A 27,621-nucleotide genomic window follows, 5' to 3' on the forward strand; every position below is an offset into this window, starting at 1 on the left:
ACAAGATAATAAAAGCACCATATAATTCTGATGCTTCAACAATTTAGACTGAAGCCACGACAGGGCTTTTCTGTCAGCCATTCCGGATGGAACTTAATCATTGCTGTTGAAGGGGAGACACCGCCATTCTACACCTGAAAATCTGATGTCTCATCATGTTAGATCAAGAAAATCCATTCTTTGATTCCCACTTGATGCCGTGAAACAGAAAGTCAGATGCAAAGATCCGCTTTCCAGCCTTAGACATTTGGCTCCTATCTCTGGTTTTGCCATTGGATGCTGTTTTCAAGGTAGTGAGGGCCCCATGTGCCCACAGGTGTTGTGACCTTGTGATGACTGTCATCACAGTGGGCTGTGACTGTGGCTTCCACTGGTTTCTGGGCTTGCCCTCACTGCCTCAGGCCCATTTTTTTTCTTAGCATTTATTATATAGAATATTTCATGTCTGGGTAGAGATGACTCTATTAAGACAGTGAGATGGGGAAAACTTATAGAAATTTTTACTATTACTTTTGCAAAATACCATTTTATTTCATTTCTTAAGAGTTCAAGGTAGAAATAGTGGTTTCTTTTTAGCCCACTTATGATGTTTGAAACCTTGGTTTATCTTACAGACTTTCACAGTTTCTGTCCAATCAAACAAATGATTCACCAGTTTTGAAAAGCTGGATGCCCACAGTGGAGTCAAACAAACATAAAATCACAAGGCCAGAGAAGTGTAGAAGAAACACGACCTTAGCCGTCCAATAATGTCCAGTGTGTGCATTTGAAATTAAGAAGACTGAGAGTCAGGGAAATGATGTGATTTTCTCATGGCCAAATAACTGAATTTGTGGGAAATGAAAACTGAAACTCAAGTATCCTGTTATTCTTTAATACTTTTTCTTATGCTTTTTCTCTATACCTATGAGGCAGTACATTGTAGCAAGGAAGAGCCAGAACTCTAGGGTCCAAATGTCTGGGTCTGAATTCCAGCCCCACCACTATCTCCTGAGTGAGAAACTTTAGAAAGACGTTCTGATTTTAACAATAGTAATTCTTTCCATGCCAAACACATGGCATGAGCTTAAAATTATTACATGAGGTTATTCCTGTAGTTCTGTTTTCCATGAGTCCTTATAGGCTCAGTAGAGTAGAATTAGGCAATGGTGTTTTATCTTTTTGCCATGCCAAGTACCAGCTTTTTGTACTTTATATACAAATCTCACAACCACCATGCAAGGTATCACTCCATCTCTAAGACAAAAAAAAAAAAAAATGGACACAGAGAAACAATTTGTCCAAAGTCCTGTTTATAGTAAGTCAGTCAGAATTAGATCCCAATTCTCTTTGACTATGAAATCTGAAGAGCTTTCATATACTCCCTATTCTCATCACTTACAGTTCTAACTCAAGCCCTTTCCTATAGTGGCTACTTTTCTGGGGTTTTATTTTTGATGGAGAGTGGGTAGTGTGGTGTACATCCTCCCAAAGTAGGTCTTGTGGGTATGATCTACTAAAAAATGTCGTCTTTTAATCTTTTACAATAAAGATTGATATTTCCTTGTTTTAGCTTTCCTGAAAATTGGTTATGTAGAGAAAGAAGTCTAGTTTATGAGAAGAAAAGGTGGACTTCTAATATCAGTAAGAGCATTTTTTTATGATTTTTTTCTTGGTGTTATATTTGGTTTTAACAAGACAGAGCAAAGAAAAATCTCTTTTGAAAAATAGGTAAGGACATCCTGATAGAGGGAAAAGTAAAATTCATTTTTTCTTCCAATGAAAATTTCAAGTAACATTACTTTGTTCTGATTGATGGTATGCCTTGATATTCCCCACACAGAAATATTGGGAAGTACAAATCTCTTGAAGAGTTTCAGTAAAATCCTTCTTTTCTTTTAGTTCAACTGAGTATTCTTATTCTTATGTGTGATTTTGAACTTTTTGCCACAGCTAAGGTGGAAAAACTCATCATGAATAGAAGAGCATCTCTTCTGTTCATATTGATCTGAGAAAAGGATATTGTGCTGGATGCTTTCATCAGGATAACAGTTCAGATACCTGCCCTGCAAATGTGAAACTTCCAGGGGCAGCAAGGACCAAACAACGGTCTATCAGAAGTCAACCTGAAGAAGGCATTGGGAGTTATCCTCTTGAATGAGGCACAAATGATAGCTGATCTGTCAGCCTTTCAAAACATTTACTTGTCTAGGTCCCAGAGAAGTATCAACGAACCAAATGTTACCTCGGAGCTTAGGAATGTGCCTTGTAGTAAGTAAGAGGAAAAGAAGGAAATACACAAATCAGTAAAAGATCAGATAATAAGGCAATAATTCTATCACGTATTAAATGATATGGTATTTCCCAAAATGCTTTACTATGTGTTATTTCATTCAGTCCTCTCAAGGACCTGGTGGTTTACCAGGTAGGCACTATGCACTAGAGTCAAAGGCACATTTTCCTTGGCCATCTCCTTTTCAGTTCCATTCACACTGGATTGGTGCCCTTCCTTGAATCACCTTTCCTTCCTGTCATGAAGGTGAGTCTCCTCCTCCATCCCACCTTTTGCATCTATCCCACTGCCTCCCTAGGCTCAGTGACTTTACATACCATTGCTATAAGGAAGCTCCCGCATTTATATCTTCACCCACTGACCTCTCGTCTCTGCTGCAGATTCACATATTTAACTGTGTAATAGACTATACATGATTCCTTTAACAAGATGCCTCCTTGGAATCTGTGCTCAGATGTGTATGAGACTCTTGATTTTTCTCCTGCTCCTAAGCTCGCTCTTCCCCATGCAATCTCATTCCTCCTATCTTCACCTCATAGTTAAAATTATCATCACCACCCATTCTTGGGTCAGGGCAGAAACTTAGTTTCTCAGTTAGTCTTCATTTCTGATCTTCCTATCATTCCCGAGCTCCAGTCTATGAGCAAAGTCTTATTGATTCAACACCCACGGTGAACCTCCCACTGTGTTCTTATCATCTCTTCTTGCAAACTTCCTAACCCAAGTTATCATTTTCTGCTGCCAGGTTCCTGCAGTGGCCATCTAACCACTGTCCCTGCTGCCACTCTGTCCTCCCATGCCACTCCGACAAGCCATTGACTGGATAGTACCCAGAGTGATCTTTATGAAGCAAAATAAGACAAAACTGATTCATGTCTTTCCCCTGCTAAAATCTTTGAATGACTTCCAACTCTGCTTAGAAAACACACTTCTTACCCAGCTTTAAATACCACGTGGGATCTGGCTTCTGCCCATCTGCTAACTTTCCATCCTCATTCCATGTTCCTGTTCCCCTTGTCATTATGGCTCAGCCCTCCTTGGCCTTCTGACAGTTTCTAGAACACTCCTTGATCTTTTCCACCCCAGGAGCTTTGCACCTGCTGTTTTCTTTCCTTCTCTGGCGCTCAGCCTGGATGCTCCTCATTTTTCATGCTTCATTTTAAATTTAACCTTTTCACAGAGGCCTTTCCTGGCCATTCTCTCCCCTTATTTCTTCTCTATCACTTTATCTGGTTGATTTATTTTTTCCCCTTAGGACTTACTTCTACCTAAAACTACTTAAGCATGGAAGCAGGTTGGTTGCTTCTATATGGTTTGGAAAAATCAATTAGCCTTATTCAAAATCCGGGCAAGACTGGATTCTGGAAAATGTTACTGTAGGAGCCATTAGTACAAAAAGGTAATTTTTTTTTTGTTTACCAGTCAAAATTCCTTGCACTTCTGCCTCAGTGACACAGTGATTAGTGTGCATGGCCGGGTGGATTTCAGTCACCAACATATGATGAATACATTTTGCAAAAGTGAATTCAAAAGATATCCACTAGTGATATTGGGTTAACTACTATTTGCCTCTCTCTTCTCTTTCTTTCATGCAATGGAAAGAAAATTCTGTTTCATGTAGAGTGAGACCTAAAGGCACATTTGCCTCCACCCTGAGAAATTCTTTCTGTTTTTATTCTGCAGTGATGTTAAACCCACCAGAAGCAGCTTCTTAGGACAAACATTTTGCATTTCTACTTCTATTTTTTCTTGTTCATAACACTGTCATCCTTGTTAGGCGCCTACTTCAGAGGAAACTTTACTGGAGAGAAAATGAATAAGACAAAGAAAGAAAGACGTGATACCCAAAGAGGCTGGCTGGGTCGGAGTGCAGGAAAGGCCGGCATGAACAATCTCCACTCCTGCCTGTTCTAATTATCTCCCTGCTTCGTTCAAGGATAGCCTCCCTGTGGCTGTCATGAGCTGTGACTTCAGCTCATGGTATTTGAGTACACTGAAATTGAACACCACCAACATGGTAATGATGCTCAGTACCACATGCTAATTAAAGCCAGCCAATGGTAGCCACAAGAGCCCTAGATGAGAGCCCTGATGCCTGAGAGGGACAGAAGTACCAGAAGGAATAAGGGAGAGCCAAACATCTGAGCTCTGCATAAACACAAGAGTCCAAATATTGGCCATTGTCTATTCCGCCATTCTTGTAGCTCTTGGAAGATGCCCCTGCTCTGGGTTTTTCTTTTCAGAGTGAGGGTAGAGGTGCTGATTCAGTTAGAAAATGACTTAAAATTAAACACACAAGCAAGCTTCATTCCATATGAAAAAATGTCTAGGCCTACAGGAAGAACCCAAGCTTCTTAATTTCTCACACAACTATTGAAATCCCAACCATTTTAAGTGCAATGCTCAGCAGTGATTAATGAGCTGATAGTGATTGCAGGTATGACACATGATCCAGCTGAATTCTGATGGAAAATGAATAATGCTTTTACAACTGAAACAGACAAGATGGATCTAATGGTTGACTAAGGCTGCACTGTATTTATGACTCTTTGGAAATAGAAGCATGGATTATTGATGGAAGGGTACAATGGCCCAAATAATTTCCAATGGTATATATTTGAGTTTAAAAAATTACTTTTTTGCCCTTTGTCAGTACTTGAAAAATTTTAAGTTTGATTTTTCTTAGCACTTAAATAAAAGATAATAGAAGTTATAATAAAGTCAGGGCACATATTTCTTGTCTATGCACAGCATTTAGCATAGAGGCTCAAGCAGAGCAATGCTGAAGAAATGGCATATTTCTGGAGAGATTTTTGGAAAATCTAGTTAAGCAACACAACAACAATAAAAAATTACATTTTATATTTATTAGTGAAGCAACATGAGCAGTGGTGGGGAAAAGGGAAGAAACCCGACTGAATTCTGATCCAAATGCTGTGTCTGACTACCTCTGAGACTTAAAAATAAGCAGCCCTCCCAATTGAAAAATAAAGCTTTGGGTCTCAGGTTGCTCATATATAAAATAAGCCAGTAAGGCTGGTTCCAAGCTCTCCATTTTATGATGATGAGGGATGATTACCAGTTGGATATTAGGTATAATTTAGCAAGTAAAAATTCTGGTGTCCTATATTTTATGTCAACCCTTATTGGGCCTGGAATATTGAACTGAGCAGCTCCTGGGGAATATAGAGTCATCAAAAATAATTGGTAGTGGGCATAATCTGCTTGTATTTAATAGAGACCTGAATGCATATGTTGATTTTCAGAATTTGCCTGTTTCTGATTGGTGGGAAATGTTCACCTACTATGTGGTCTAGCCCAGGACACAGAACTTAGAGGAAGTGAGGTGACTGAGCAGAAGAGAAACAGCTGCTGCAGCTCTCTTCCCCACCCGGTGATGGTTCCCACCAGGGCCTGAGCCTGCTGGTGACAATCTCCCCATGAGGCTCTGCTGGGATTGACAAAGCAGCTCAGTTTTTGCTATGACAGTTCCCTTTTTTTACTCAGCCTTACCTATTGTTTTAGTCATCACTGTGACCAAAATACCTGATGAGAACCACTTAGAGTAGGGAAAGTTTTTCTTGGGCTCACGGTTTCAGAGGGTTGGTCCATGTTTGGCCAACTCCTGTTGTGAGCCCCAAGTGAGACAGGACATCATGGTGGAAAGGCGTGGCAGAGGAGCGTGGAAGCCAGGAAGGAGAGAGCAAGAGCAAGAGCGAGAGCGAGAGAAAGAGAGAAGAAGAGAGAAGGAAAAAGAACTTGAGGAGCCAAGGATAAAATAAAATCCCCAAGGCCCCACCCCCAGTGATCTACTTCCTGCAGCCATGCTCACCTGCCTACAGTTACTACCCAATAGTCCATTCAAATTATTAATCCACGAAATGGATTAATCCACTGATGAAGTTAAAGATCTCCTAAACCAATGATTTCACCTCTGAACCTATCCAGACCACAGAAATTATCATTCCAGAAGGATTTACAACCATAATGATATATTTCAAAACTATATCCGTCAGGTTCTCCCAGATCTTGAACTAAACTTAACCCTAGCTGGGCAATGTTCTTATAGGACAGGGAGAGAGAAGCCAGTGACCAGGTGTTCCTGGGTCAAGAAAAACCATCTCCTTGAAAAACTAGATATGTTCTGGGCAACAAGAAATCTTTATAGAAACCAGAAATATTTGTTTGTTCATTTCCTGTACTAGGAGAGTGCTGCCCTTCCAGATTTTTCAGAATGATTTCTCATGGTTCAGGTCAGACATGCTAAGTAAACCAGTCAGCCAAATCGTCCAACACCATAGCAAAGAAAAGGCGAGGAGAGCATAGCAAAACGAGGCATATGAGTTCTGTATTTTGAGGTCATAAATACAGGTTAGGAGCATCATACCAATTGCTTCTATCCCCTGACACATTTCCATTTTAAGGTTAAGTAGGTTTAATTACACTGCTCCTTTTCCCATCTTTGCTTCTTTCTGACATTACATAAGATATTTTAGGAACAGAGAAAGGTTAATGGGCCTATGATGGGGCCTGGAATTAACTTCCTTAATTAAGCCTGCAGAAGACAACTTTTCATTTCTTTTAATGACCTGTCTTGGTTAAAAAAGACCCTAAGCTCCTGCAGTTCAGTATGGGTCCTGCTTGTGTGAAACCAGAGCTTTGTCTTCGAATGACATCCACGATCCAGGCAAGAACTGTCACCAAAAGAGAAGCACAAGCTGGAAGACAATGGCAAGAAAAATCTGAAAACTTACCTTTGTTGGCTTGGACACTTACAGATCCAGAGCTCAACCTATTTTTATGGAGTAGATAGTTGAATATGTCCCTCTTCAAGTTGTGTTAATCAAATATTTGCAAATTCCATTAAATGTACCAGATAATCAGTGAACTACAATTAAAAAAATCCTTCAGGAATCTTTTCTGAAACTCATATTCTTACTGCTATTTTATCTCTTATTCTTTAAGAATTTTTAATATGTGCTTCTTTCAGGTGAGGGCCAGCTGCACATTTATTTTTTCTCTTCTTTTCTCAAGTTGGATCTCTTTGAGGAGCAATCATCATTCAGGAGACTTTGCAGAATCCATTTTCACATGATCAGGACTCTTCTGTACTGAATGAGGAATCTCTCTGGTTTCCTAATCCTTTGGTTTATCAGTAGCTTTTTTTGTATTTCTTAATCTTATTGGAACAGAACGTATATGCTGGTAGCATTCTTTCTCTTCTGAGATGATTCTAGCAACATTTTTGAGTCAGTATTAAGTATCACAATCACCTTTGTAAATTCATAGTTTCACACACGTGGATAAAACTTGGTCACACTTGGGGGATTCTGACTTAGAAGTATGAACTAGGGCAATGGAATCTAGTCTGTGTTTCTCACTGTGAGAAATGCAGATACTGTCTGCAATAGAACTCCAAGCCCCACACAGTAGAAGGCTCCAGTTCCCCATTCCCCAAGTTGCCTATCCTACCTGAATGAAAAGGGAAATCATTGCTGGAACAGCTTCTTCCGACATTGGCCTCAATGCTGAGAATGAAATGGAGAGCTGTTATTATCTGAAGTATGCAAACGTGAGGAGGGAGTGTGCCATTCATGATCCAGGCTCTTTAGGGGGATAAATGAAACGCCGAATCTGGTGTTTCCTTAAATTCTCTCTGTATAATGGAGCAGTGATGGCTTGGTTCTTGTTCTATATAGATACTTCAGTTTGTTAATGAGCATATTGTGTTTTATTAAAAAGAGTGTTTTATGGAGCCCAGATCCTGGAAAAATTCTACAAGATGACCTACTTTTAACACAGCACCTTGACTTTTCTTTGACTAATTCAGATACTATATAGTATAAATACCTGTTACCACTAGTCATTTTACTCATATTATATACCCTGAGTTTAATTCTTTCTATCAGCATTAAGTGTTCATGTTAAATAAGTGAAGAACAAATAAGCTTAAATCTATCCTTTTCTCTCCAATTCAGGGCTGCTGTGAGCAGGTGATTCTGCAATAGGGGGGCTAGACTGAGAGGTGACAGGGAGCATGGGTCATGGGGCTAGTGGTGTGCAAGTCCAGCTTCAGAAGTTTAGGGCACAATATCTGAGGGATCAGGCAACCCCCATGCAGTCATCATTATGGATTCTGCAATAATAAGATGCAACATAAAGATGAGAAACCAGAGGCAAATGAAATAGGGAAATTTTACGTGTCTTGATTTTCCTACTCTGTAATATGTGCACAGTTGAGTACCTAGTAAAGCAGTCCATTATAAAAGTTAAACTAATACAAACATGTAAAGCACACAGAATCATACCTGGCATATTCTGAGGGTGCATTCATGTGAAATAACATTCTTATTGTTGTTTCCATCATCATACACTAGGTTATTTGGGGTGTTCTGGGCCTCTGGAACAGGGGCTGGGGACGTGAGGTAGGAGATAGTGCAGTCTGACCTCAGAGAAGGAATGCTGGACTGGAGCTTCTGAACTTCTTACTGCTCAAGGTCCAAGTAGATTTAGGAGATTTTGTGAGTGGAGCTTGAGGAAGAGCATTCAGTGGACCTCAATTTAGGGATCTGAGGGAATAGAAGCTGAGACCTAATGTCTATAATGGTTTTTCTCCAACTGATATGTCCTGCTGTCTTTATTCCCTCTAATTCCACCATCAGACCCACAAGGCAAGAGTTCTAGGCCACCTGGGAGAGGGGCTGGGGTTCATGTTTACTGTCTTAGACTTTTAGTCTCATGACTTGGCTGTGCCATAGGCTGTAATTCTGCTGTTTTTAAAATGTCACCGACGTTTAATAAATGATCAGAGGTAGATCATTTCCCTTTAGGATACTAGCAGAGCTCACATAGGGAATTTTTGTGGCTGATATCCTTTAAGCTCTTCAATATTCATCATTGAAGAAACTCAAAGATTAATTCCTTGACCATGTCACTAGGTATGTTGTTGCTGTATAATTTCCAAAGTTTCCAGGGGAATTATGATAACTATTTTGCATAGTGACTATATTCATTTACTTATTTAATTCAATCAATATTTATTGAATGCCTATTGTATGTTGGCAATAGTACTTGACACTCAAGATACAGAAGAAGGTTATGGCAGGGTTCCTGGCCTCAAGGTCTCATAGAGTAGAGCAAGGATAGATATGTGTTTACAAATACTATAATTCATGGAAGCATTGCTCATAGAGCAGGGATGAAGTGCCGTTAGATTCCAAGGATGCTCAGCTCTACCTCAGTGGTAGAGAATCAGGGCCAGGAAGAGGTTCACAGAGGTGATAAAAAGAGTTATTGGTCTTAAAAGAATAAATTTATCTGAGAGAGAAAGAAAAAATATATTCCCATCAGAGAGGCCACCAGGGCAAAGGAGGAGACATGGTACATGTGTGTTGGGAGGTTTGAGTAAAAACAGGAAAAGAAATGCAATTGGGCAGGCAGAAAAATGCAACATCACCCAACAGCTTGCCTGAACTTCTTGACAATATTCCTAGATATCCTGGGGAGGTGAAGCAAAAGGGCAACATGATCGCATTTGCCTCTGAGAAGTTTCTTTCTTATGACAGTTTGGAGGATTCATTGTATGCGAGCAAAACAACATAGGGAGGTGAAGTGTGCAACTCAAAGACTATTTTAATGCCCATGCCACAGATGACAAGGACCCAAACAGTAGTGGTAGAAGGGAGCACTTGGATTAGGAAGTCATTTCAGAAGTAAAACCAAAAGGACTTGGTGACCAACTGCATGTCTAGAAGTGAAGAAGACATTCTTTAATGCCAAATATATTTACTAGCAGTTATCACAGTTCCCAATGTAACCATTCCCTCCAAGTCCCCACTGATGATCAAGAGCAAATTTTGTTCCAACAGATGCTAGAGGGGAAAATGGGGTGATAAAGCTGCTAGGGAAAAAAGACAATTTACTTTAAGGTAGCATTATTTTGGGGGGATCCTTTCCTTTTCTATTTAAATGTCCCAAACTAAAGTTGTCCAGTAACTAAAAAATTATACATGGGAACTAATAGGCGGTGAAGCCAGAGGATCATGGTCTAAATCTCCAGATCAGTGCTTCTCAAGTTTAATGTGCATTGAAAATCATCTGGCGATGTTGTTAAAATGCAGATTCTGATGAGAGAGAGTCTATGAAGTGTGGGATTCTGCCTAGCAAACCAACTTCCAGGTGACATACACTTAATCACAATATGAATATCAAGGCTATAACTTTTTTTACAAAGAGGAAAATAAAACTTGTTAGTCCAATAAAATGACCACAACCAGATTGGAGCAATGGAAGAAACCAACACAAGTCTCAGATTAGGCTAATACTATTGTAAATCTTTCAAATCTTGCTTTCAGATTGTGTTTGGGTGTGACTTCTTGGGATTGGTGGCTGTCCCAAGAAGAGAGCTGGTGAAGTCATACATGCTCTCAGCCAATAAGGTTGAGAAGATATCCCATGAAAAAGCCACAAAGGGTTTCCTCACCACACTGCCCTGGCATGTCCCACTGAGTAATCAAGCCCTTTCTCAAATTTGAAAACAACTCCTTCCCACTGGCCTGCAAGCATTTGCACCTAGCCAAAATGGTACAGAGCAGGTTTTGTTCAAATTGCTTAGGGATGAGAACTATTTGGAGCTAAGTTTTATAAAAAGCCATCTGTAGCAATTGCAATATTTATGTACCTATCACCAGAGACAAACAAGACTGGAAATTTATAAACTGGCTCTTTCTTACCTTATGAGTCAGCACCCATCCACGTTTGGCCTCTCTACTGCTTGACCATGTGGCACTGAAGTTATGGTTTGTTTAGATATATCAGCTCTTTAATTACAAGAACATAAGTGCTAAGGACCAGGAATAGATGCTGGATTTGGCACTGTATTGCAGGAGACTGGCATTGACAAATGCCCTTGTGTGGCGCAGACCCAGCCTGGCCTTCTCTGGTTGCCTGAAATAGAAAAGTTTTATGTAAGGCTCTGAAATTGAGAGGAGTCTAGTATGAGTAAAAGTGCTATCTTGGAAATCAGAAAGATAGTTCCAGCTTGGCAATACCTGGTTATATGATTTTGGACAAGCCATTTTGTTTTTCTTGGTCTCAATTTCTCTCTTTGAGAAATGAGGAGATAAGCTCTGTCAGTAGTCTTCAAATTATTCTCTGCAGAGCACTACAGTTTTATCAAGAAACCAAGAGGAACAGGAAGGACTTACCCAGTTTCTTTCAAACCCTGATCATGTAGTTGGTATGTCTCAAATGCACAGGTGATTTGTGTCATGGTAACACTTTTCCAGTCTTCAGGAGTGTTCCCATTTGTAAAATAATTGATTTAGGTTTTAGAATTTCACTAAGACTCCTTTTTTCATTCATTGCTAATAAAATGCTCTGGGACAAGAGACCTCCTCACTAGAAATGTAACTCCACTGCTGCCCTTGGGATCACAGATCATACACATGGAAAATACTTGGAAGAAAGTTTATTAACTGAGTAAGAGTGATAGCATCTATTGTTTCATCTTAAGAAAACCAATTTCTGAACAATCAGCTGCAAGACTAATTTTAGTAATCCAAAGCAGACTTCTGATTCTTCTTCTTCTTCTTCTTCTTCTTTTTTTTTTTTTTTTTTTTTTTTGAAAAATGCACTTATTTGGGTTCTTGGACCATTGAGTTAGAATCACTTAGCTTGTGAAACCATTGGGCTGGCCTATGTCTCAAATTATTTCCTCTAAGTAGCCTGTGATCTTAGCAATTCATTTACAAGAAGTTTACCAGTTTTCATTAGTCATCATTGTGTGTTTATATGTCTTAAAATTCCTTCAATAGTCCATACTGACAGGATAGTCGTCATACTGTTTCTCTAACTCTGATTGTCCTACAGTGAATTCCTTCAGCAGGATGTGCAGGCATACAAGTGTTGAAGTACCTAAGAGCAAAGTTCAACCTGAGTGGCTATTTATATACAACTTGCACTTGCTAGGAGAGCTTCACAGAGAAGTTCCCTTTGTAATACTGACAATTGTGACTTAAAAGCAGCAGGTTTACTTGTTGAATGATTGAATGGCCATTCATTCACTTACTCAGCCCATGAAATTGGCCCCATTGCAGAGCTCTATGAATTACTGTTCCCCACTCACCTTTGGAGAACTGAAATGAAGCTATGCATCTCCTAATAGCTGTATTTTCATCTTTTTAAAATTTTTTTTATTATTAGTTGTTCAAAACATTACAAAGCTCTTGACATATCATATTTCATACATTTGATTCACACGGATTATGAACTCCCATTTTTACCCCGTATACATATTGCAGATTCACATCGGTTACACATCCACTTTTTTACATACTGCCATACTAGTGTATGTTGTATTCTGCTGCCTTTCCTATCCTCTATTATCCCCCTGTATTTTCATCTTGATTCACTTGGGCAATTATGGCTTCATCTTTACCTGGCATAGGTGATGTGTCTTCCTCTGTCACTCTATTGTTTTGTTTCCTCAAAAGAATCTTCCTTTTTGGTTCTTCCTTTGATCACAGAAGAATAATTAACAAAGGCTCATAACAAAAAGGGACATTTTTTTATACAAATAGGGGCAAGTCATGATTGGATAATAGAAATTTGATTCTCAAAAATACCATGAAATCTAGGGGATTTTCCCATTACACTGAACATGTTCTTTATTGGATCATATCAGAACAAATGAGTGAATGTGCACACATTTTGAATTTGTTTAGATTTTTTTCACATTATAAGCAAATGCCTGACAAAACTTGACACTAAAAAAATCAGTAAGTTAGACTTAGCCTCCCAAGGGCTTATGAGCATCTCCAGATAGTGGCAATGTGTTCCTGCCTTCTAAGAGGTGGGGAAATGGCATTTTAAAGCATAGTGTACTAGGAAAGGTGATTAGTAAACTGTAAAAACTTGGGGATTAGAGATTCTAGCAATCTGTTCACTACATATCTTGACAATTAGATATAATTAAATAGGTCCAATTCACTCACTTAGCTTAGAAAATATAAGGCAGCATAAGACACTGGTGAATAAATACTGGGAGGGGAGCAGAAGACTTGGTTTTCTTCTTCTTGCTTGACCATGAGCCTCTTTGGAGTCTGCCCACTCAGAGACTAAGGGCAGGCGGATCAGCCTCTTACTTTCCAGTGGTCTTTAGGGTTTGTTGCAGGAATGATGAAAGCATTATGAATTGAAAAATTTTGCAGCTATGCAGTGGCTCACCAGGATACAACTATGGTAAAAGCACAAGCATTGAGGCCATGCAGGCTGCTGTTTAAATTTCAAACTCTGTTATTTCCTATGATAAAGGCATGTATCTTTTTTGAGTCACAAAAATGTGGTTTCAACTTTAAAATGGAGATAATATACCCAAAGGAAGTATTCAGCATACCAAAGAGATACCTGCACACCCATGTTTATTGTAGCACTATTCACAATGTTCAAGATATGGAGTTAGCCTAGGTGCAATCAACAGTTGAATGGATAAAGAAAATGTGATATTTATACACAGTGGAGTATTATTTAGCCATAAAGAAAAATGAAATCCTGTCATTTGGAGCAAAATGGTAGGAACTGGAAGACATTATGTTAAGTGAAATGAGCCAAACACAGAAAGACAAGTGCAGAATGTTCTCTTTCATATGTGGAAGCTTTAAAAAAAAAGAAAAGAAAAGAAAAGTCAACCTGAAAGTAGAATAGTGATTGGAAAGGTTGTGTGTGGGTGAGGGTAGGAAAAAGGAGATTGGATTTGATCAGTGCATGCTATATAAATGTATACTGAATCCATTTAGTAAACATAATTAGTATGCTACTTAAAAATAAATAAAATGGTGATAATAAAATTGTTAAAGAAAATATATAATTTAAGTATGAGAAACCCAAATACTTTACATGGTAGATATTCAATTTATGGTTACCTCATCATCATCTATTAGAAATAAGAAATTCATTTCCTAAGCATTCACTCATTCAACAGTTATTGTGAAAGTTAACTACATACATTGAAAATTAGATATAATTTAATGAAAGCTCATGATGTCAATGGAGACCAAAATGGAATCATTTAATGCATAGTAAGGGAATATAGTAGCTTAAATACTAAAGTTCATAAATGAATATTAATATTTAAATTGATCACTCATTTTGTTTTTGTTTTATGTTTAGATTTGCATATTAAAGCATACACATTTCCACCCAATCTTCCTTGTGATTAATAAGTTATAGTTGTCTCTCAGCGTCCACTGAGGATTGGTTCCAAACATCTGCAAGATACGAGACACTGTCAATGATTTATTATTTGCATATAACCTCTTCATAGCCTCCTGTATACTTTAAATCATTGTTAAGTGATTTATAATACTTAATGCAATGTAAATGTTTTATAAATAGTTACATTACTTAGTGAATCAAAACAAGAAAAAACATCTGTATGTGTTCAATACAGACATTTTTTTGTGAATATTTTTGATCCATGGTTGGTTGAATTCTCAGTTTCTGCATCTGGAGGGCCAAATGTATGTGCAAGATGGCCACATCATAGAGTAAAGCTAGAACCTAACGAGTTAACTATGGGTATCTTTCAATGCCCAGGTTATACATAAACTCTGGGTTTGATTCTGGATGAAATGGAAGCTATTTGAAAACTTTGAGCAGAGGAGTATTATGAACTGACTATCTATGAAAAAGACTTCTGCAGCTTCTACACAGAGAAGGGATGGTTGAGGGGGCTGGAGGGAAAGCAGGGAGACTTGAAATAATAACAGGGAAACTTAATAGTGACTTGGATTTGAATGGCTATGTTTGGAGATGGTGATAAATGGCCAGATCCTGGATCTAATGTGATGGCAGAGCTTCATGTTGGCTAGCAGATTACAGTGTGGTGTGAGAGAAAGTGGCATCCAGGCTGACACCAAGGATTTGGGCCTAGGTAATGGGAGGGATGCCGCTGCTGCTTCTTGGGATAAGGAAGGCTGGAACAAGGAAGAAAAGTTTAAAGCAGAAGAGCCAGGGCACAGTTTCATAAGACTTAAATCTGAGAAGAATATTAGATACCCAAGTGCAGACGTGAGTGACAGTTGGACAGATGAGCCTAGATTTTAGGTGGAATTCAATGTCAGGGGCTGAGAGAGATCCCCCAGAGAGCGAATGCAGAGGGGAAAAGAGGATGAGGTCCCAACCCTGAGCCCTGGCACTTCAATGGCTAGAATCAGGGAGAGGAGAAGGAATCCACAAAGAACCAAATGCTGACAGCTGGAAGGAGAACAGAGAATGGTGTCAGAGAGACAAAGAAGAAAGCAAAGGAGGAAAGATGTTTGAAGGGAGTGATGTACTGTGTCCACTGCTGCCAACAAGCCACATAAGATGAGAACTGGGAATGAACTTGGAATTCAGCAAAGTAGAGGTTCATTGACAGACACTGGGCTGCTGGGGAGATGGGAAAGATGACCTGTTTGGGGATGGGTTTAAAAGAAAAGCAGAAGAGAAATGGAGATGGCAAGAATAGACAATGCTTTCAGGTATTTTACCCCAAAAGGGAAGAAAATAGAGGAGAATGACTCAAAGAAAACATTGGGTCTGAGCAGGGATGATATGGGAATAACTATGGGATGTGGAAGTGAGGCTGACTATCCTCCGGAACAGGGTCCTGGAGGGTCCTGCTGATCCCAACACTGACCCTTTGGTTTCTGGGATTTGGGATGTCCAGGAGGTCCCAGGGGAGAGGCTAGGTTGGGAAAGGTGGGAGCAGGTAGTTAGAGTCACAGTAGAAGTGCTTCCTAACACGTCTGCTAGTGTTTCACTGTTTTAACAATCAGCAGGGTCGGGCCACGTGTGCCAGCCGAACAGAAAGCCTTTCAAAGCTACGGGGAGTGGTGTTTTCTTCTTCTTTTTATCTTTAGTTTTAAAGACAAGGAATATTGCGACATATTTTAATGGTGCTGAAAATGGCACCTGAAGACAGGGGAAGTTTTGAAAATTTGATGATATAAGAAAATAAGGTGAAAACTGTAGGAGAGCCTGGAGAAGGCAAATCAGGATGAGGCTAGTACATAGGGCTGGTTCGGATGGAAACAGCCTCTTTGTTCATTGTATCAGGGAGGAGCACAGAGGTGCAGACGTCGTGGCTGCTGTGGGTGGTAGACAGAAGACATGTGGAATTTCTTTTCTAGGTACTTTTGTCTTCTCTGTGAAAGAAAGGACATTTATTCATCCTCAATTTTTTTTTTCTTCCTCAAGATTCCTACTCATTCACATTTAAACCAAGGTTTATGTAGAATTCTGGGAAACCTTGGTTACTAGACCAAATTTTGACTCAGAAACCTATCTCCTATCAGGAGACCCCTCCTTCACCATGGTTCCCTCCTATCTGTGGAACCTTGATTCCATCTCATCCCATGGATGATCTGAGCCCGATTTCCTTCAGAGCCAGGTAATTTCAAATGTGTCAAGCCCTATTTCTGCTTTGCTATAGAATGAGGGAGTAAGGAAATAGTTCTTACCTTAGCCCTGTACCCAGGGCTACCATATAATCTGACTCATTTGTGGAAAAAAGAAGGGAGGGAGGGAGGGAGAGAGGAAGGGAAGGAAGGAAGGAAGGAAGGAAGGAAGGAAGGAAGGAAGAAAAGTCAAGGTTTCATGGAGAAGGGCCACTGTTAATTTAGCTTAGTTAAATATGTTTATGCTCAGGAGATTTGTGTCTTATTTACAGCTAACCCCACCGTCTCATGTTTAGCATTTCAAGATTTTTGCCTGGGCTCAGGAATATATCCAAAATGGCTGAAGGATGACAGTGTTTGATTGCTTGCCTCTATCTGTATCCCCGAAGTTAATATGATGCTTATCTGAGTGCAAAGGCACAGACAGGGAGAAATTTAATGCAAATTTTGCCAGGAGTCTAGTGCCACTTCACAAAATATTGATTAGGTGTCTGATTTGCTCTCCCCTGACAATGGGCCATAGGAATAAACCAATGAGGTGGGCTCAACTCCAGCTCGTCATGGTCATTCGATAAAGCCAGGCAGCCAATGAGGAGCAGCTACCTTTTGATTGGGCGAGAGGCCAGTGAAGGGGGGAACCATCTTAGCAACAGCAGAAAATATTGCACACGCCCTTGTACACACGCATAAACACAGACACCACGCTACCACCCTGCTGCAGTGAACAGTTGCTGATTGTGTCTCTTAAGGCTTTTGTTTTGCCACAGCCACCCGCCCCCCAACTCCAAAGGGCAAGTTTCTGTTCTCAGATCACACTGCTTACCTGGTCAGACAGCCCATAATCCCTTTTTAATGGAATGCAGGGGCAACCCTGCCCTCTGCCCTCTCCAGCACATGCCTTATTAAGAGTGAACTTTGATCTGCAGGTAAACTGCACAGGCTCTGTTCTTGAAACGGACTGGACTGGTCTATTTCAGGGAGCCAGCCACACCACTGCCCTTCCTGACCCAAGGAGCCAGTCTCTCCCTGGCTGCAGCTGATTCTTATGCTTCCTATAAGAACTGTGGAAGGATTTTGCCATGCTAAAGGAGGCTTCAGTGTTGTGGTTATTTTCCCTACAGGCTTCCCTTGTCATTGTTCTGTGGCCTCCAAATCCAGAGCCCAGGAAAGCTCTCCTGTTTGCAGTGTCGCATTTGGCAAGGACTGCCCTAGTCACTGGGCTCCAGACATTTAACACTCTCATTTGAAAGGCTCCCCTCCTCTGGTCTCCCCTGAGTTTTTATGTTTCCTGAGCTGCCCTTGTTCCCCAGATGCCAGGAATGGGGGCTGCCTGCCAATCCCTGGTTTCCCCAGATTAGTAGCTGCCATGGCCTTCTTGCTTCATTTCTACACCCACTCCAACACCCTGGCTCTGAGTTTATTGTGAGGGCAGTGGGGATGGCTGGTAACATGGTGATGGGGGACATGTTGGCTTCCAGCATCATTTTTTCCTCCATGAACTTTGTTTCTTTGCTCTGATGGCTGGTTTCAGCATGAATCTTTGATCTGAGAACATCTGCCCACGGATTAGCCAGTCCTGCTGGTGGTTCTTACGAATGTCCCCTGATGACAGTTGTAATTCACTCTGGGTAGTAAAACCGGTGAGGACAGCGTTCACTCTAAGAGGCCAGTGGCTGTATTTTGTACTAGAGAAAAGGAAGTTGAGATGATGTCATAGGAATTGTCCAGTCCAAGAAACATTATTGGCTAGGAAATGGTAGCCAGTTGTTTTCCTTATTCTTGCCTTCAAAACAAAGGGAAATGGCATGAAATGGAAGCAAGAGAGAATTAGGATAGACATGAAGAATGACTTTCTGCATATTAGGTTTAATAGAGGGTAGGACATATTACCAAGTGGTCATTTAGCATTTCTTTCATTGGAGTGGCTCCAATGCCCTTCTCCTGGGGTTTTGATCAGGTGCTTTCTCATAGATGCAATAGAACGTGTTTGATGGGGTGTAGCTCAGTGGTAAAGCATTTGTCTAGCATGGGAGAGGTTCTGGGTCTGATCCTCAGTACAACCAAACAAAAACAAAGCAAAAACCCCAAATAAAACAAACAAGCAAAAAACCAAGAGTGAACATAATGGCCTACATGACATTATGGTACGGCTTTGGAGTCAGACTGGTCTGGATTTAAGTCATAGCTCAGCTAATAATATGGTGTTAGCCGATTTCTTAACTTCCCTGGGCCTTTTTAAAAATCTTTAAAATAGGAGTCATGCTATTAACCATTAGGTTTAAATCAAGTCCTATGTACAAAATGCATAACTTAGGCCTTAGCATGTAGTCTGTACTCAGCAATGTTGGCTCTTCCTCCAATTCTAGAATTCTCAGACCTTCATTCCATCCATAGACCCATGGACACAGTACTATTAGTTAATTTAAACTGTTTTAAATATCTACCGAAAGCCCAGTGCTGTGGTGAACGTCTGTAATCCCAATGGCTCAGGTGCTGAGGCAGGAGGACCACAAGTTCAAAATCAACCTCAGCAACTCAGTGGGGCCCTTAGCAATTTAGCAAGACCCTGTCTCAAAATATATGGGTTGGGGGTATGGCTCAGTGGTTGAACACCCCTGGGCTCACTCCCAAGTACCAAAAAAAAAAAATGAACTAAAGCTTGGCATTAGAAAATCTAAATGTGGCTTCTGCCCATGATAATTTGTATTTTAGGGCAGAAAAGAAGACAAATTAGTTCTAAAACAGGGAGTAACTGAGGCAAGGCAAAATTAATGTCAAGTGGGTTAGAACCATTGGAGGAAACTTGCAGGAAGGTTGGAACTTGAATAGGGCCTGAAGGAAGGGCTAGGATTCGCACAGGTGTAAAGGATAAAGTCAGGAAGAGGGCGTCTCCTTCCAGGTGATAGTAGCAGGAATGGCATGCTGTTGGGAGAAAATATGAAAGTGACTATGGAGAGGAGGGGAGGGGAGGGTGAAGAAGGGAGAAAGAGAGCAGAGGGGAGGGGAGACAAGCTGTTGAAGGAAGGGAGAAGCTTCTTCAAGTACATTATAAAAAGCTCGGGCCCTATTATTAGGCAAATCCTGGTTTCAGTTCAGAAACCATCATTTAAATTCTTGCAACTCAGTTTCCATAGCTATACAATGGGCAAAACAGTGAGGATGAAATGATACTGAAGAAGATAAAGTGCTTCAAGTATGTGTGACTACAAAATCCATGTTTTAATGAACACACACACAACTGTGTTCATAACAGGGCCGCCAGGCACATTTTTTTTACCGCGAGAAATAAATAGATAACAAGTCACAGCTATAAACTATGGCCGATGGAATGAATTCTTGCCTTGTAGGACTTCTCCAACAATGGATCTTTGGTCTTCTTCCTCCCAGACAGCTGCTTATCCTTACTTCTCCCTTTGTGGATGTGATTTAGCACATAAAATTTTCCCTCTTATTTCCCTATTTGCATGCTTCTATTAAGTCTTGGATTTGGTTAGACCTGCATCTGTTGAAACAGCTAGCCAATAATAGAAGCCCCACAGGGACTTCTGGTCTGGTTTCAGGAGTGGGTCTAACAAGTGAGGTCTAGGTCAGGAAGTTATTAGCTGCAGAGTCAGGGAATATATTCAGCTGTCATCACTTTTTAATTAAAAATAGCTTGGTGGCATGTACATCCCAGCACTCTGTTGTAGATAGTGGGGCACCACCCTTTCCTGTGAGCTGTTTCCTACCCAAGAAGAGGGTATCATCTCCCTAGTTCAAGATCTCTGGGTCTGGTCCAGAAACCACGAGAAACTTGATCGTTCGTGGGGAACAGGCACAGTGGTATCCTGGAACCGGCTCTGAGTAGCTCATGAGCTAACCCTCTACATTATCTCTTGCCACCTCTACCTTCAGTAGTGGAGATTGGTGGGAAATGAGACACCATGGAAATGTACAAATGCTCCAGATCAGGGCTTTATTTCCCTGCACATCAGCATGTTTCATATTAACCATCACATTCCTGAAGGAAAGGCAGGATAAATTCCCACTTGGTAATTTCTGCAGAAAACCATTGGGAGACAGGATTTTTCATATTCCAGATTTTGTTTCATTTCCATTAAATTAAAGTCACTCATTTTATTGCTTGGTTAGAATGGAAACTTGAGAAGCAACATGGGATCATTTTTAAAGCCTGTTCAGATTAAGGTAAAATCCTTCCTTCTTAAAAAAATTACTTGTCCATGGCTTTGACCATGTTCACCTAATTGTTCTAAACCTCCATTTTTCTCATCTGTAAAATGGGAAAAATAATGGCATGGACTACTTCAGGTCACTGTGGATATTCAATGATATCTTTCATGTAAAGCACCTAGCACTTCATACCCACCATGGAAACAATTAGGCAGTAAACATGGGGGACTTTTAGTCGGTGTTTGGAATTCTGGTTGGAGGACATAATGCAAATTGGGTGCCCACTGAATGTGTTCCATCAGGCTTGTAGTGAGTGTAGATGTTTAATAAGGACATTATTGGACCCACAGTTATCTGAGCCATGAGATAGCATAAGCAGTGAAATGCATTAATAGTGTGCCACGGCACTTAATTAAAATGCTTAATTTATTACTCTGGTGGGTTTTTTTTTTTCATTTAAAAATGTGCAAAACAAAACAGAACACAGTAACACACTCTCTTAAATTGACATTACACACAAATTATACATTCAGCATCTATAGAAATATGCAAACAAGGCATCAACATATCTGCAGATTCCTCATCAGAAAGTATTTATTCAGTGCTTATTTTCTACTGGCCCACCAAAGCAAAATGATTTTTGACAACTTTAGTTTCTTCGCTTTTGGAATTTATGGTATGAAAGAGATAATACCGAGAGCTCTCTCCTAAGTAGGCAAATAGACGAAAGAGAAGGAGAGGGCAAGAGAGGATATTTTAAAGGTAGAATAACATTTTTGTATCAAAAGTTAATTCATAGAAATATTAAGTCTCTTACCTGTGTGATGAGATATAAATTCACTGAGATGAGCACAGTTAGCCTCTTTGGAATCTCATACATGGGCAAAGAGACTCCAATTAAATTCAGTTGCCTGTGCTGACTAATTTTAATTTTTTTTAAGTGTAGTTTTTCTTTTCCAGAGTTACTGGACCAGCATGAGGGGCCAGAGGCAAAGTTCACCCAACATTTAGCAGTTCATGTATCTCCAGGGCTCTCCTGGTTTCAGTGCTTCTAGTGAGCTCTGAAATCCAATATTCTTTGCTCGGCTCCTCTGAATTGTGAATCTTCAATACTCTCCAGGTGAGCATCTCTAATCAAGCTGCATTACAATCACCTGGAATACTTGTTAAAATGCCGATTCTGAGGCCAAGGCCAGCCTTTACATCATGCTGAAGGGACCTAGAAGTCTGCATTTTATCATGGGCCTTAGAACATGGTTCTCTGTCCCAGTTACTCTGTTGATCCCACCCACTGAGCAAGGCTACTATCCTCTGCCTCTTTTATTTATTTGTTTACTTACTTATGTATTTATTTCAGTCTCTAGCCTGGCTACTCACATTGCCTCCTAATTGTTATCCTCTTTACTGTATTCAAAATCAAATGGAGCAAATTTAAATCTTACATGTCAGATCTAGCCCTGCGATAATTTAGTCTCTTTACTAAGACAAACAAGGCCCTCTCCAGCCTTCCTCTCCTGCTCCATCCACTCACCTGCTCCATCCACTCACCTGCTCCTCAGCCACTGGAGCCATGCTGAAGGTTTTTGCTGTTCTCTCAAGACTCTAGGCCTTTGCTCCTGTGGGAGCCTCTAGCTAGAATGGCCATCTCTCATCCTGTTCCTGGCTGTCTGACAAACACCCACTCCTCTTTAGCATAGCAACTCAAGAATTACCTCTTCTGTGCTGACTTTACTAGCCTAGTTCCTTCTTTTTTGTTCTCACTCCTTCTCCAATCTGTATTTTCTTCAATGCTGTACTTACAATACTTTGCCATAGCGTTGGTTGACAGGTCTGTTTCTCCCTTGAAGTCCCAGCTCATGTCTTACTCCTCTTGGCATCTCAAACAACATATTCATGTTTTCCCAAATAAACAGATGAACTCATGAACTGCATAACAGAGATCCAAGTAAATTTGCAGCTCAGGAGTTGGGTGCATCGCCCTTCTTTTGGTGTTGTAGATCTCATCAGAATTTTGTCTGAAGGTCACAGACAAAATGAAATAGCTTGGAGCTTTTCATATGCAAGCAGGCTCAACCCAGCTTTACTGATACATGCTAGAACTGATACAACCATAAAATGTTCTTTCATGATATGGAGATAACAGAGGGAAAATATTATTTCATTTATTTATGAAACTAGTGTCTTTGTTATATAACCTCAGAGTGAATTAGGGTAAATGAGCAATCTATATGGCAAATCTAACTGTTCTTTTACTTAATTGGTTGATTCAATTTCCTAGCAAATGAAAACTGAGTACTACTTATTTGCTACAAATCCTTTCTCTTGTCTAAATTTCATTTATTTCAATTAATTTCCCATCATTTCTTCTTTTTAACAGTATACAGTGTGATTTGGATATTTCACAGTTTTCTTATAAGGTTACAGTTCAGAGGCTAAACATAAGAAGCCAAAGACTTTCAATTCTACCATCCAAAGCAATTTTAAGAATCAGTGCTTGCCCTTACATGTTCCTAGTGGGAATGTTAAATGGAACAGCTACTTTGGAAAAACAGTTTGGCTGCTTCTTAAAAAGTTAAATGGAAAAATAAAGTAAGAGTTGTTAATGCCACTCCTAGGAATCTACTCAAGAGAATTGAAAAAAAAAAAACAATATCCACTAAAAGACTTGTACATGAATGTTCATAGGAGCATTATTCATAATAGCCAAAGGGGAAAAACAACCTAAATGCCCATCAACTGATGAATGAACAAGCACAATGAAGCATATCCATGCAATAAAATACTATTCAACAATAAAAGAAAGTAAAATACTGATACATACTGCAACACAGATGAACCTCAAAATCATGTTAAAGAAAAAAGTCACTTAGAAAGAATGGCTTCTTTTCAAAACCAGTACATACTGTTGTGTTCAATTTATATGGGATATCCAGAAAAGACAAACTCATAGACATAGAAAGCAAACAAATTTATAGACACAGAAAGCAAATCAGTGGTTGGACTGGGCTGGAAAGGGGTTGTGGGGTGGGGCAGAAGGGATTGACTGCAAACAGGCCTGAAGAAACTCTGAGTGATGCTAGAGAGATTCTGAAACTGGGTCATGATGATATTTGCCAGGTTCTACAGATTTACAAATCATCCTTGAATTAACGGACCGTAGTGTTTATCCATCATAAGTGATAAACACTATGGTATGTAAATTATGCCTCAATGAAATTGGTTGAAGTTGGCACTTGGTTACCATCATATTTTTATTTCAGTGATATTATAGTTTCAGAAACCTTTCCCAGGAAATGTAAAAAAAAAAAAAAGTCTTTAATCACAGAATCCAGATTTTAAGTTGGTTTCTTTTCTTCTCCTCAAACCCCTGAGGCCCTTCACCTTTATACGGGTGGAGACATATTCAGAATGTAAAAAACTTCCTTCCCCTTCAAACTAATTAAGTAAGCTCTGATGACATCAGCTGTATTCGCAGCACACCTGATTAAGGCCATGATACTAATTAAATTCTTGAATGATTAGAAATGCAAATTGTCAGGCCTTGTACAGCAACAGGCATTGCTTCCTGGCTCTAGAATAATAAGTCAGGGAAATGATCAGGCTCATCTTGAGTTTGCCCTGAGTAAGAAAATAATAATAACTATGAATGGCTAAAACTTACCTATTTACAAGGGTCAAAATTTCCCTAGTAGAGTTAGCTCTTTTCTAGGTGAGTTCATTGAGAAGTGCTGTGACAGGGTAGGATGACCCCGAGCTTTAGGGCTGCACAGAAAAGAGTTCAAATTCTGCTCTGTCACTTACCAGACATGATTGTTGCTTAATTTAGTTTTATTTCTTCTAGCCCACATATCTGTAATATGGAATCTGATTCTTTATCTCAAAGAACTTAGAGGCTGATTAAATGAGATCTTTTATGTGTCATTGGGTCTTACATTAATAAATGGAATCCACTCAAAGGCTTAGTAAGGCAAGGAGTCTTATCACTTTATTCACTCAACACACACTGACTGAGTGGTCTACTGTGAGAAATTGAAGGTCCAGTGATCCATTTGCAGAATATAGTATTTAGCCTTAAAGGTAAAATTGGGATGTAAGAAAAGCAGCTGGAGGGGAGAGCAGAATGGAAAACTAAAAGCAGGTAACACCAGAGTGTGACAAATTCATGGCCCCTTGATAAACAGGAGGTGAGGGGGAAGGATTGACCAAACCAGCAGAGATACACTCAACCCAAGAAGGCCTTCCTGCCACAAGAGAGCAAAGGGAGGTGGGCACAACTAAAGGTACATTTCTTTAAATAACCCAATAGGAGATAGTAAAACCTATTTGACATTTGGGAAGGCTGCACATACCATGGTACTCAGACATGAGGAATCAGGGTGGGGATTGGGGGACCTTGTGCACTAGGGAATAAATGCTGATTGTAATTGCTCTAGGTGTGTCTGCTCCCCCAGATACCAATCTTGCAAGACCATCATTAAAAGCCTCACTTCTCTGTACCTTTTGTCTCTCAGTTCATTCTTTGGGTTTGGAGAGGTGAGCATGTTTCTCACATCTGCTATCCACTTATTCCTCAAATTCAGCAAACATTGTGTGGACATCTGCTATATTCATGCCATTCTTAGTGTTCTAGATGCATCCATGAGTTTAAAAAAACAAAATCTATGTGGATAATAACTATAAACACTATCAATAACTAAATGTTTTTGTGTTAGATATAATAATATGTCCTGTGGAAAAAGAGAAAAATGAGTAAGAAGGATCTGGAGTCATGGAGGTAGGGTATATAAATGATGAGTTACAATTTCAGGTGGTCAGGGAAGGGCTCATTGAGTAGGTAAAATGTGAGGAAAGCCTCAAAGGAGTTAAGGGAGGTAGCCATCATCCAGAGATGTCTGGGGAAGAGTTGAATAAACATCTAGTACAATGATGCTCAAGTGCAATGTGCTAGAAACCTTTACAGAGCACTGGGCATGGGTAGGGAGGGTAATCACGCTGGAGATACAAGGGTAAGCTGAAGAGTAAGAACCTCGTTCAAACTCTGCCTCCATCCCCTGCCTGTCATGTCATCTTTGGCTTGTTATTTAATATCTCTGAGCATATAGCCCTTCGTCTACAAAATGAGATTTGAATATCTATTTCCAAAAAGATTACCTGTCCCAAAAGATTGAAGCATTCTCTTACTCCGTGACCTCTGAAGCTGGAGTTTGTAGGTTATATTTCAGCAGAAAAAGCAGAACAGAGGCTGTATTTTATTTCTGTCTACTTGTGATCCATTCAGCATCTTGCATCCCCTTCCACTGAGCTCATTCCAGTACTGCATCAGGTTGGTGGGCAGTGAGGAGACAGGGCTGGCTGAGGTTGAAGAACAATTGTGGGATATGAAAAAAGATGTAGCTATAAGAGAGAGAAGCATTAGTTTATTCTCTCAACAAGTAGTTGTTACAGAATGAATAAACTAATCCAGCTATCTACTGTGTTCTGTATGCACTTATTGCATTGAAAAAAACAATGCAGAGAGTGGTTTTAAATATTAAGATGATCAATTTTATATACATATAAATGCACGTGTGTGTGTGTGTGTGTGTGTGTGTGTGTGGTTTTCTCAGAATCAACTATACATCAAAGGTGACTCATATGCTTTTGTTAGGTACTTCTGGTGAATTGTGTGTCTGAGTTTGAGAGAACAGGATCCTGGTATCTTCTTTAATGTAATTCCTCTCAAACTTTCCTTTGGTTCCTTGCTGGATGTAAATGGTATAATGGAAAGAACACAGAATTCAGTTAGGAGATCTTAATTCAACAACTACCTCTTCAAGACTGAACTGTATGACTTGCTATTTATCTCCTCTGAGCTTTATTTTCCTCACTTATATAATAACAATGAAACCTCTACATTGTCTGCCTCCCAAACATCACAGGGCAAATGAGGAAATGCATTTGAAATCACTTGGTCAACTATACATGTTAACCTGAAGTGTGGTGAGGGGTTACTGTTGAAGAAAGAGGCTGATGGAAACTGGGGGATGGTCAGTTATTTGTTGTAAAAAGAATAGTTTTGGCATTTCTCCACTGGGTAGACGTTTGGTGCTAATTTATGCACATTAGTTAATTTTGTTTTGCTGGGGGTTCAGATGGGACTCCCTGATGGATGTGCCATCCATGACAGAGTCAAGAAAAGCACATGGCTCAATACTGTGATCCTTTCAGGGTTGGAACTAAAGGAGAAGGGCTCTTGAGAAGCATGGGTTTGGCTGACAATTTCAAAGTCATCTGCTCATGGAAACCCTGCTGAGGCCCAGAAAGTCGGATGAGTAAAGAAACCTCTCCTTCCTTTAACACCTTTGGGGGCGTTTTCCACCCAGCACTTCAGCCGTCTGGGTTTTCCATGCCAGGCATATAGGAAGGTACTGCATTCACAAAATGGTGCCTGGTGGTGCCATGCCCTTCTTTCCAAGCTCTGAAACCATCTGGGCTAGCTGCGAGTGAGAAGAAGAAAGTGGCATACTCTTCCATGCAGAAAAACACTTTTAGGAGTGAAATTTAAGACATATTCTTGGGAAAAAGAGAATTACTCAGGAGAATGACAGCAAGATGCTCTGTAAAATTAAGTGTGCCTGGTTACAGCATTAATTGGGTGTGGCAGAGAAGAATCACTGAATTAAGAATCGTTCAACCTGATAGTGGGACATGAGGCATGTGAACCTTTGCATCTCTGCTTGTGGGTTCATCTCACTCTGGGAG

The 27,621-nt window shown here is 40.0% G+C and overlaps 1 long non-coding RNA gene across 6 annotated transcripts in view; it reads left to right on the forward strand.

Moving 5' to 3' along the window:
- The window catches only part of LOC125613968, a 279,644-nt gene that overhangs the window by 117,529 nt on the left and 134,494 nt on the right, over positions 1-27,621 (forward strand). The window contains exon 3 of one of the 6 annotated variants that reach the window (XR_007344604.1): positions 21,841-22,000. The exons of the other annotated variants lie outside the window; for them this stretch is intronic. This is a non-coding gene — a long non-coding RNA (uncharacterized LOC125613968). The remainder of the gene's footprint in view (positions 1-21,840; positions 22,001-27,621) is intronic. 6 annotated transcript variants of the gene reach the window in all.

Source organism: Marmota marmota, unplaced genomic scaffold (assembly GCF_001458135.2).
Source record: "Marmota marmota marmota unplaced genomic scaffold, marMar, whole genome shotgun sequence".
Taxonomy (NCBI): domain Eukaryota; kingdom Metazoa; phylum Chordata; class Mammalia; order Rodentia; family Sciuridae; genus Marmota; species Marmota marmota.